Raw genomic sequence first — 11,905 nt, forward strand, 5'->3', positions numbered from 1 at the left:
ATTTGCCGTCATCGTTTCATCTCTCAACCGATTGGTGGATGTTCTGGCTCTAGAAGATGGCAGCGTACAGTCTCAAAGATGCAACAGTTGTGACGAGAACAACACGGCAACATGTTACTGTTTCGTGTGCCAGGATTTTCTGTGCGCATCTTGTTTTGAAGCTCACCAACGCTTGAAGGCCTCAAGGGGTCATCGCAATGTTTTGATCGACAAACTGCAAGCGCAAGATGTGCAAGAGTTGATCCACAGACCCGTGATGTGTTCACAGCAATATCATGAAGATCACCCCTCGAATTTTACTGCGAAGACTGTAAAGTTCTGATTTTTGCCACAAATGTACTGTAGTGAGTCACGATCGACACTCTAAGACAGACACTCAGAAAGCTGCACAAGAACAAAAGATGCAAATGGCCGACGCTGTGGCCAAAGTGAAAGCGGAAATTGTCAGATATGAGAGTGAAATTAAGAAACAAACTGACCTAAGAAACAAAAACAAAATTGAAATTTTGAACGAGGAAAAGAAAATGACAGACACTGTGGAAAAATTGATTCGTGATTTGCGAGAACACGAGAGGAAAATGAAGGACAAGTTTCGTGAAATTTATGAAGCGGAACAAAAACATCACGCAACGCGACTGGAAAACTTCGAGCTGGTTGCCACCCAGCTGAAAAGCTGCTTCGAACGCTGTCAGAGTATCTTAGAAAGAAACTTCTTCAGCGTCGAAATTCTACAACAAACAAATCACGCCATCCTCGGACGTTGTAATGAACTGTTGTAAGAAAACCCGATCTTTACATGTCGCCACACATGTACATTACTTGGTGGAAAAGAAATTGGATCTTATGGATCGAGTTGTTGTCAAGAAGACTGATCCCTCAAAGTGCTTAGCTGAAGGTCAAGACAGCAAGGAAGTAAAAGAAAGGAAGGAGACATATTTCGTCATTGTTACAAAGGATTCAGAAGGATTTCAATGTTATCAACAAGATGATAAAATCAAAGTCGACATATTGACTCCAGAAGGTGATCAACTAAAAACAGACATTAAAGACACCAAAGACGGCAAATACACAGTGACATACACACCACAAGTGTGCCGGACAACACAGAGTAGAGATCCTTGTGAATGGACAGCCGCTGACTGGTAGTCCTTGGATTGTGCAGGTTCATCAGCATCAATATCAATTTGCCTTTCAGTTTGGTTCAAAGGGAAGGGAGGAGGAGAATTTGATGGCATTTACGATATTGATGTGAGTGATAAAACGGGAACGATTGCTGTTGCAGAGATGGGCGGAAAAAGAATTCAACTGTTGAGCTCTGAAGGAAAGTTTCGAAGGGAGATAAAACTTGATGGTGAACCTTGGTCTGTGGCATTTACAGACTCTCTGGCGACCTGCTGACTTTAGTTCCGAAAAGCGACAATAAGCTTCGTGTGTTCAGTGAGGAGGGTCACTTCATCAAACACATCAATGATAAACATCTTGATAAACCACTTCGCTTTTCCATTGCGAGTGATGGTCGTATAATCATAACTGACTATGGGGACAAGAAAATCAAGGTCCTCTCCCCTGACGGGAATGACTTGCTCCAGTCCTTCAGTGCCCCAGACTGTGATAAATCCCCATTCTGCGCTATTTATCACCAGGACAAATTCTTTGTTTCTTATTACTTTGCTAATTGTGTCAAGGTATTTGACAAAACAGGAGTGTATTTACATGACATTGGCTGTAAGGGGTCCAATGATGGCCAGTTTGATGGTCCTCGTGGACTCGTTATTTGACAAGTACAACCGACTCATTGTGTGTGATGTAGGTAACCATAGGCTGCAACTCTTCACCCTGAGCGGCAGTTTTTTTGAGTAAAATTGATGGACAGTATTTCAAAAATGGCTTTCCTTCTTACGTTGCTATAAACAGTGGTGGCAGTCTCGTAGTAGCCGACTAGTCAACAGCCGCATTTCCGTTTTCCATTAAGATGTGATATATTTTTGCTTTATTAGCATAAGGCTAACGTTTTCTAATCAGTCAGCCGAGAATAAAGAAATGAATATTGAAAGTGCTTTGCATAAGCTCTAAAAGCTCTGAGAATGATGCTTTGAAAATTCGAAATTTTACAAAGAATATTATGGGATCAGTAGCGTCTTTGTTGTCACCCAAGAATTTTCAGTTTTTGATGGCATAACTGGCTCGTTATCAAAGCTAAAAACTGGCTCGTTATCTAAGCTAAAAGGCTAAAATTTGGAGGTTTAACTAAAAAAGTTTAACAAGTTCTTTTAGCATTTGAAGTCAAATTTTTAAATAGCATGATTGATGCCATCTGTGCAAACTCGTATGTTAATGAAACAAAATGTAAAGAAAGCCAAGATTCCCTTATACCTTTCCAATGAAAAGAGCTACGTACTAGAATCTGCAACTACCCTGTAGGAAAGCAAGAGAAAAACGGGGGAAAATCCACTGAAAAAAAAAACAACATTTTTAGTTTCAAACGGATAATTTTGGAGGTTATTTTGTTTTAGTTATCTTTTTTGTGAATTAAGTGTTTGCTTACAATTTGATCTCTCAGTGTTTTAAAGGTAGCTATTGCAGGCAGTAATCAACCTCTTTTTCCGAGGGCGCTTCCCCCTCCAAGTGAGGGAAATGTCCTGGAACAGGTTGTGCAGTGATGTGTTGTTTGGTGTTCGTTTTACGCATGCGTCGTAAGCTCTTAAGCATCCAGCCGCAAGAATTACCTCAAGGCTACCACTGGGGTAGCTTAGCAGCTGGATAGTGAACGGTTGCTGCATCTCTTACCCAAGGGCTAAAGAAAACACCTTGGGTTTCGGTATTTGCTATCCGGTCAATTCGCTCTTTGGCGATTAGGTCCCAAGGTTATTTGCACCGGCGATCTAAAGATGAACTGTAGTGAGATTTTAAGATGATTGAGTTTCTTTGAATTTTCGTTCTGCGCAAGTGTCCAGGGAACTCAGGGAGCAGATAAACTTTATTAAAATTAGCACAAGCAAACTTATTGGGATGTTATTTTGTTGTTTTTTTATGTATCGTGTGAAATAACCCAGGAGTTTATAACAACGAACTGCGGGATACGGTAACGTCAAAAAAAGTGAAATTGATCATAATTTTAACTTTTTGGTAAGAGACAAATCAGTTTTGTCTTTTTTCTAATTAAACCTTTTTCTGCTTTTTGGAAAAAAGCCTGAAAAAATCCAGGCTTGAAAGTCTTGGAACTCTTTTTTCCGCCGCTCACTACCCTTAGTGTGTTTTTTTCATTAAACTTTTAATTGTTATGTTACATTTTTTTTTTCTTTTTTGCTGCCCAGTGCGTCGTATTTCGTCGTCTTAAAAATTTTTGTTACTATCGACGCGCATTAAAAAAGACCCTAGAAGTGCAAGCTAAAACGAAGATATTACAAGGTGGCGTTCTCTAGATATGAATTTTAGGTTCGAGTGACCAACAACAGGCCTAGTTAGAGATTTAGCAATCGACGTTTACGTACTTAAACGGGAAACGTCGGCTTGCCGTTTCACTTTTCACGCTTAAAATAGAAAGAAGGTTGTGACTTAACTTGCCCATAACAAAAAACTATTTTTTTTTACCAAAAGCTCAGTGGAAAAGGAATAGCCATTTAAACAGTATAGTAAGGAATAATTCCCTTGAAAAATGAGAAAAAAAGATGCGTAACCACTCGATGTAAAAAACACAGAAAAAAAAAAAAGAACAAAAATACGTAGGAATCCTACAGAGAGAAAACTCGCAAAAATCAATATCTAAAAAAAAGAAGGAAAAATGGCACTTGTTCTTTTTGTCTACAGGTAAAAAGAATGTCCCGGTAAAACTACTTGCCACTGTGCTAAACGATTGCAAAAAAAAAGTTAGTATAACCTTTCGTAATTGGATGGTCAAGTTCGCAACGCTGAAAGATCGTTGAAGGCGGATGTGATTCGCTTACAGGAACAGACATAAGCGTTAAAAAAAACCCCTCTAAAAGACCTGGAACCCATCACGTTGTTCTTTTTGTAATTTTGTACCAATCCTCGTCTGATAATATGTTTTTGTAGGGTTCCGTCAAGTTCTGGTTTTCAGTGCTTGCGCTGGCTGTAGCGTCGAGACCGGCAACTACTCGCCTAAAATCCTTTCTTTTTTAATCGCCAGTTTATTCACTTCCAGATTCAGATCGGCAATTTCCTTTTCCGTGATAAATATAGGCATGATTGGGTTTTTTTTGTTTACTGAAAAAATACCAAAAACGAATGTGAGCGATACCTTGGCGTTGATTGAATTTAAGAATGAAGATAGACAATATTTTTCCACGCCAACAAGCATTCCTTAATTTAATCAGTACGTCACAGTTTCCCGTTTCCTGACCACGTAAGGATTTTTTGTACCAAATAAAATTATTGGAGTGAAAAAATCGTAGAAATTCGCCTCTCTCTGGAATTGAAAAATTCTTTCGCCAAAGTTTCATTTTTTTAATATGGATTTCAAATAAAAGTCTAGACTGCTTTTAGGTTATGGGCACTTAAAGCTTCAGCGTGACCCACGACAACTCGAGTATTTAGTTACTGAAGAGCAAAAACCAAAACTCGGGGTCCTTTTAAACACGGGTTTTGTGTAAAAAGACGCTACATAAAATGAAGCTTCTTACCCGTCAAATTTTGAGAGTTTCGATGAAGTTGTTTTTTTGGTCAACTGAGAGTTAACATGAGTTCATGAAGAAATTTGCGGCAAAGAATCAGTTATGAACTATCTATAACCATGAAACCTAATTTTTCCTCCTTTGGCATACCGAAAATGGGTTTGGGGTACTTTTTTATGCAAGCAACTTCTTATGTAGAAGAAAATTTCACGGCGTATACGGCAACCGGAAAATACGTACTTTCACGTAGAAACGGCAAGCGGCAGCCGGCAAACGTAGAAAATGGATGGGAAAATCATGGTCACGTGGTCACTTTTGCTGTTCGCGTTTTACGTGAACGTGATGCTAAATCTCTATAATGCGCTGACTCCTGAGATTAAAGTGCCCATAACCTAAAAAGTTTTATTTTCCTATTTGAAAGTCCAATCAACGCCAAGGTATCGCTCAGCGATCGTTTTTGGTATTTTTCAGTAAACAAAAAAATCAATCATGCCTATATTTATCATCAAGGAAAGTGCCTCTGAATCTGGAAGTGAATAAACTGGCGATAAAAAAAAAAAAGAATTTGAGGCGAGTAGTTGCCGGTCTCGACGAGTCAGCCAGCGCTAGCACTGAAACCCAGAACTACACGGAACCCTACGTGGAAGAACCATTAGCAGACGAGGAATGGCTACAAAATTACAGAAAAGAACAAGAGGATAAGGAAGGTCTCGCGAGGGAATTAAAGTCAACGCTTATGTCTGTTCCTGTAAGCGAATCTCATCCGCCTTCAACGATCTTTTCGTTTTGCTGTCCATACAATACTGAAAGTCATACTCTTTGAAGTGAATCTAGCACAGTGAAGAAGTTTTACCGGGCTTCTTTTTACCAAGACAAAATCTGCAGCCATTTTTCCTTCTTTTTTGAGGTATTGCGTTTTGCGAGTCGAAGGATTCCGTATACTTATTCTTTTTTTAGGATCAGCTGTGTTGTTAGTAGTAGAAACCGCGAAGGACGACGACGACGACTGGAGAACGTCACATAACAATGGGTTTAATTAGAAAAAAACACAAGGGTATCACACGGTCATGGGTTCCAGTCCCTTTCAAGCCTGGATTTTTTCAGGCTTTTTTCGCAGCTGGTCAAGATGCTTCACAAATTGCGATGATCAATTTCACTTAGATTGACGTTACGATATCCGCAGTTCGTTGTTATACTCACCATCACACGAATTAATTAAAAACGTTAATACATCCGAACGATTTGCTTGTGCTTATTTTAATAAAGTTTAGACAGTTCCCTTGAACTTGCACGACGAAAATTCTAAAGAAACTCAATCACTGTTAAAATCTCACTACACTTCATCTCGAGATCGCCGGTGAATACCTCGGGGCTTTAATCGCCCAGAGAGCGAATTGACCGGATAGCAAATACCGAATAAACAAGTTTTTCTTTAGCCCTTGGGTAAGAGAATGCAGCTTCACTATCCAGCTGAGCTACAACCGGTGAGCCTTGAGGTAATTCTTGCGGCTGGATTTGCTTACGACGCATGCGTAAAAACGAACACCAAACTCCGCAGCGTTCAAATCATTTTTGGTAGCACAAAAAACACTGTATATTGCGCGACTGATAAGCCATGTTAAAATGAAAACACTTTCTACGTCAATTCAAATTTTTCCTTTTAATCTAATCTCGACAGAAAAGTGCTTCTCCTTAATTGGAGAAAGGTGTAACTAGCTTAACACATCACTGCACAACCTTGTTCCCAGGACATTTCCCTCAATTGGAGGGGGAAGCGCCCTCGGAACGAGGTTGATTACTGCCTACAATAGCTACCTTTAAAACACTGAGATCAAATTGTAAGCAAAACACTTAATTCACAGAAAAGATAACTAAACAAATACCTCAAAATTCTCCATTTGAAAACTAAAAATATGTGTTTTTTTTTCAGTGGATTTTTCCCCGTTTTTCTCTTGCTTTCCTACAGGGTAGTTGCAGATTCTAGTACGTAGCTCTTTCATTGGAAAGGTATAAGGGAATCTTGGCTTTCTTTACATTTTGTTTCATTAACATACGAGTTTGCACAGATGGCATCAATCATGCTATTTAAAAATTGACTTCAAATGCTAAAAGAACTCGTTTTAACTTTTTTAGTTAAACCTCCAAAAGCCTTTTAGCTTTGATAACGAGGCAGTTATTAGCCATCAAAAACTGAAAAATTCTTGGGTGACAAAGACGCTACTGATCCCATATATTCTTTGTAAAACTTATGCAACGCACCTTAAATATTCATTCTTTATTGCTCGGCTGTCTGATTAGCAAAACCTTAGCCTTATTGCTAATAAAGCAAAAAGATAATCACATCTTAATGGATAACAGGAAATGAGTCCGTATGTAGGGAGTCGGTCCACTATGAGACTGCCACCACTGTTTATGGACAACGTACACACGGAAAGCACACCATTTTTTGAAGATTACTCTCCATCAATTTTTACTAACAAACTTGCGGCCCAGGGTGAAAGAGTCTGCCAGCCTATGGTACGTACATCACACACAATGAGTCGGTGGTATTGGTCAATAACGAGGCCAACAGGGACAATTAAACTGCGCACATCATTGGGACCCCCTCACGCAAATGTCATGTAAATACGCTCTTGCTTTTGTCAAATACCTTGACACAATTAGCACTGGTAAATAAGAAACAAAGAATTTGTTTGGTCACATCATAAATAGCGCCATTCTGGAAATTTATCACAGTATGGGGCACTGAAGGGATTGGAGCAAGTCATTCACAATCAGGGAAGAGGACCTTGATTTTCTGGTCCGAAAAACCGGTCAGTTATGATTATACGACTCATCACTCGCAGTGGATAGGCGAAATGGTTAGCAAGATGTTTATCATTGATGTTGTTTGATGAAGTGACCCTACTCGCTGACCACGACGAAGCTTATTGTCGCTTTCCGGAACTCTAAAGTCAGCAGGTCGCCCAGAGTCTGTAAATGACCACAGACCAAGGTCTAACCATCCAATTTTTATCTCCCTTCGAAACTTTCCTACAGAGCTCAACCAGTGAATCTCTGTTATTAACACGCTATCTGCAAAACAAGCAATCGTTCCAGTTTTCTGACTCAAATCAATATCGAAAATGCCATCAAAATTCTCTCGCCCCGTCCCATTTTGAACCAAACTGATAAGGCAAATTGATATTGATTTGCTGGATGAACCTGGCAAAATCCAAGGACTTCCCAGTCAGCAGGCTGTCCATTCCACAAGGATCTCCACTCTGTGTTGTCCGGCACCTTGTGGTCTGTGTATGTCACCTCTTTGGTACGTTCCCGTCTTGGTGTTCTTTAAATGTCTGTTTTTAGTTGAGTCCACCTTCTGGAGGTCAATATGGTGACTTTGATTCTTATTATCTTGTTGATAAACATGAAATCCTGTCTGCAATCCTTTGTGGAACAATGACGAAATGTGTCCTTCTTTTCTCCTTTACTTCCTTGCTGTCTTGGCACTTCAGCTAAGCACTTTGAGGGATCAGTCTTGATGACAGCGCAAACTCGATCCATAACATCCAATGTATTTTTCCACCAAGTAATGTATACGGGGGCGACCTGTAAAGATCGGGTTTTCTTACATTTAAACCAGTTCATTACAACGTCCGAGGGATGGCGTGATGTGTTTGTAGAATTTTCGACGCTGAAGTTTCCCTTTCTAAGATACTCTGACAGCGTTCGAAAGCAGCTTTTCAGCTGGGTGACAACCAGCTCGAAGTGTCTCCCAGTCGAGTTGCGGTGATGTTTTTTGTTTCACTTCATAAATTCACGAAACTTGCAATTCATTTTCCTCCTCGTGTTCTCGCAAATCACCGAATCAATTTTTCCACAGTGTCTGTTTCATTTTCTTTTCCTCGCTTTCAAAATTCAATTGTTTGTTTTGGTTTTTTTAGGTCGCAGTTTGTTCTTAATTTACAAACTCTCATATGTTTCTGACCATTTACCGCTTTCACTTTGGAACAAGAGTCGGACATTTGCACTTTTTGTTCTTGTGCAGACTTTCTTAGTGTCTGTCATGGTGTGTCGATTATGACTCACTACAGTGCATTTGTGGGCAAATCGGGAACTTTTACAGTCTTCACAATTAACAAATGTCGACGGGGTTGATCTTCATGATATTGCTGTGCAACACTGCCCCACCCGGGGTCTGTGGATAAAACTCTGTGCACATCTTGCGCTTGCAGTTTGTCGATCAAAACATTGCCCGATGGACCCCTTGTGGCCTTCAAGCGGTTGGTGGAGCTTCAAAACAAGATGCGCCACAGAAAAATCCTTGCACACGAAAACAAGTGAACATGGTTGCCCGTATTGTTCTAGTCACAACTGTTGCTATCTTTGAGACTGTACGTTGACCATCTTCTAGAGCCAGGGAACATCAAACCAATCGGTTTGAGATGAAACGATGACGGCAAATTCTCGAAGGTGTCTGTTTCGGGAATTTGGAATGAACGTCTGGCAAATCCGGACATTTGATGTGTCGCTTTTAGCTGTCTCTTGCGAAGTTGGGCCTGTCTGTCGCGGAACACTCCAGGCAGAATGATGTGAAGACATGGTAATGTATTGGGATTCTTTGACCAGTCTTCATACACAATGGGCATGTGCTTCCTTTTTAAGATTCTGAAAAGGCTGTTGAAAATCCATGGATGAAGTCAAGCAATGCAAAAAATGAGGGCGTATGACAATAGTGGGGACGTCACTGAAATCCCTGGGACTCTGTGCGGTCGAGTGGAGACCCCGCTACTGCTGGTCTAATCGAAGTGCATTAGCATTCTAATTGCACTTCCAGCACGAAAATAACACCCAACCACTGAGATTTTGTTTTACCTGAAACCTCAGGGTGCTTACCATTAAGCCAAACCAGACCGTCAGGAAACCCGGTCAGGACAAAACCGGCTGGAAATGGAACGACATTTTCCGATTTGTAGCGATGCCACTAAAATGGGACGGTCACTCTTTCCTGATTCTCCCTACTCCATGGTTTTCCTAAACCCATCATGGAGGGACGCAATAGTTCCAATGCTTTGCTTAGATTCATGAGGATGTGAGGAAGACATCGTTTGAGAATCATCAGTTAGTAAACTTACCGGTAATTAGTAATACTAGGAAGAGTGAAATATCAAACAGGGTACGCTGTAATGGCTACACGAAATAATTAAGTTTCAAGCGTTACATTTATAAATAGCTAATGATCTGAATATCACGTAATTCAACCGCTCAAACTATTCCATAAATTATGGAAGCTGGCAGCAGAAAAGACCTATCACCTAAGAGTGACAAGCATTTTCCCTCTAACAATAACCTTTGATGTGATCTTCTAAAATTATGCATTAGATCTAGGCTTAATGTTAATAATTCTATGATGATACTCTGGAGCGCCAATCCATGAATAGCTTATTAAAGCTAACTCAAATAAGATCTGAAAATGAACACGATGTTGTCCTGGTAAACCAATGATAGTTCATAAAGCGCGGTTAGGAAATATGCGAGCGTACTTTTTTTAAGTCAGTTCAGTACAAGTCTAGCCGCAAGCATTCTGAACACGTTGCGGTAATAACAATTTGCGGACTTGGGAAAGGCCATAACAAAAGTCCATTACAATAGTCTAAAACGGATGGTGATAAAAGCATGAATAGGCGTTAATAACACGAACCACTAGAAAAAATACTTCTTAATCTTTTTCTAATAAATGTAGGTAATAAAATACGCGGTATTACAGATCATTTTAGTTACTTGCGTTTACATTGACAACTTGTTATTCGAATCACTGCACCAAGATTTCTAACACACGAACTAGGATAAATATACAAGATATTCACCTACAGAGTTATTGCATACATTCATTGATCCTAGCTACTTGTTGTCTAGTTCCTAATTAATATTGCAACTCAGGCAGTTTTATGCATCATTACTCATTTAAACCTATCCCCAATCAGTCCAAATCCTTAAGTCACTGATAAATCTATTCATAACACTAATTAGGCTTAATACAGACTGGATGTATCATCAGACTAAAAACTAAGATACTATTGTCTCATCAGCAAAAACAATGTACGTTAGGAAGATGTTTCTCTATGATAGTAAATAGCTTAGACGAACAATAAAACTACAAATGATTAAGGCCTAAGGCAACACCACAGTCCAAGTCAAAATTAATTGACAGGAGTTCCATGGATAGAGATTCGCTGACTTCTTTGAGAATAGGATTAGGAGTAGAAACCAATTGAGAGCATTCCCCACGTAGACCCGCTTCATTATGCAAACGATCGAGAAACACATGCATGGGTCACTGTGTCAAATGCTGCACCGAGATCCCAATGAAACCAGCAACGTTATATAAATGGGAGTTCAACTTTAGAAAACTCTTCATTTCAGTACTCTCAGTCAGCAGTTCTCAGTACTGTGATGTGGTCTATATACAGACTGGAACAAGGGATAAATGCCATTTGCCATCATATGCTCATGCAACGGATGTAAAACTCAGATCTTTATCAGTTGAGGCTTTGACACAAACTGTAGGTAACTTACTGGCCTATAGTTCTTAAATACCAGATCCAGACCAGTCTTCTTTAATAACGGATTAATATTAAGTCAAGAAATTGAGATGTTGTAGAACAGCGGGTCCAAAACTCGAGTTAAAAGGCAAAGGGTACAACTCAAAATTATAGTGTTTAATATGGATCAGTACGCAAGACTCCATGCCTATAGGGGACACCAAAATGGCGGCCGGAAACCAGTGGGAAACATCTGGAATTGACTTCAGCTCCATCAAAACATTTTTTCTCTCTACTAAAAACATTCGCATAGACATTTATACGAAAACGGATTATTGTTAATACAAAACGCATAGCCAACACCACTTCCCACACGCGAAAAAAAAGCACGTTTTGAAAAGAGGTTTATGCAGGCCGCACAGTAACGTCAGAGAAGATGCTTTATCGGTTGGTGCCGTATGACTGAGCTACCTTATTTCGTTCTGTTTTCGCTTATGCCTTCTTCGGGTTACTTCTAAAAAGCACCAATTATTAGACTGCCACAAAGGTTACTAGGTTATCTGCTGCCTCATGTTCAGTACTATTAACAACACGATGCCTACTTTACGGTTGTTTCATACGATTAAAACATTCCTGATAAGCATGAACCAAAAAGGAAGGGATAACAAAAGATTTGGTGAGGCACGGAGCTCAATTTTTACATTGAAAGGCTAATCCTTATTGACTTTTTTTTGGTTTTATTAGGAGGAA

The sequence above is a fragment of the Montipora foliosa genome, chromosome 10 (assembly GCF_036669935.1).
Source record: "Montipora foliosa isolate CH-2021 chromosome 10, ASM3666993v2, whole genome shotgun sequence".
Lineage (NCBI taxonomy): Eukaryota > Metazoa > Cnidaria > Anthozoa > Scleractinia > Acroporidae > Montipora > Montipora foliosa.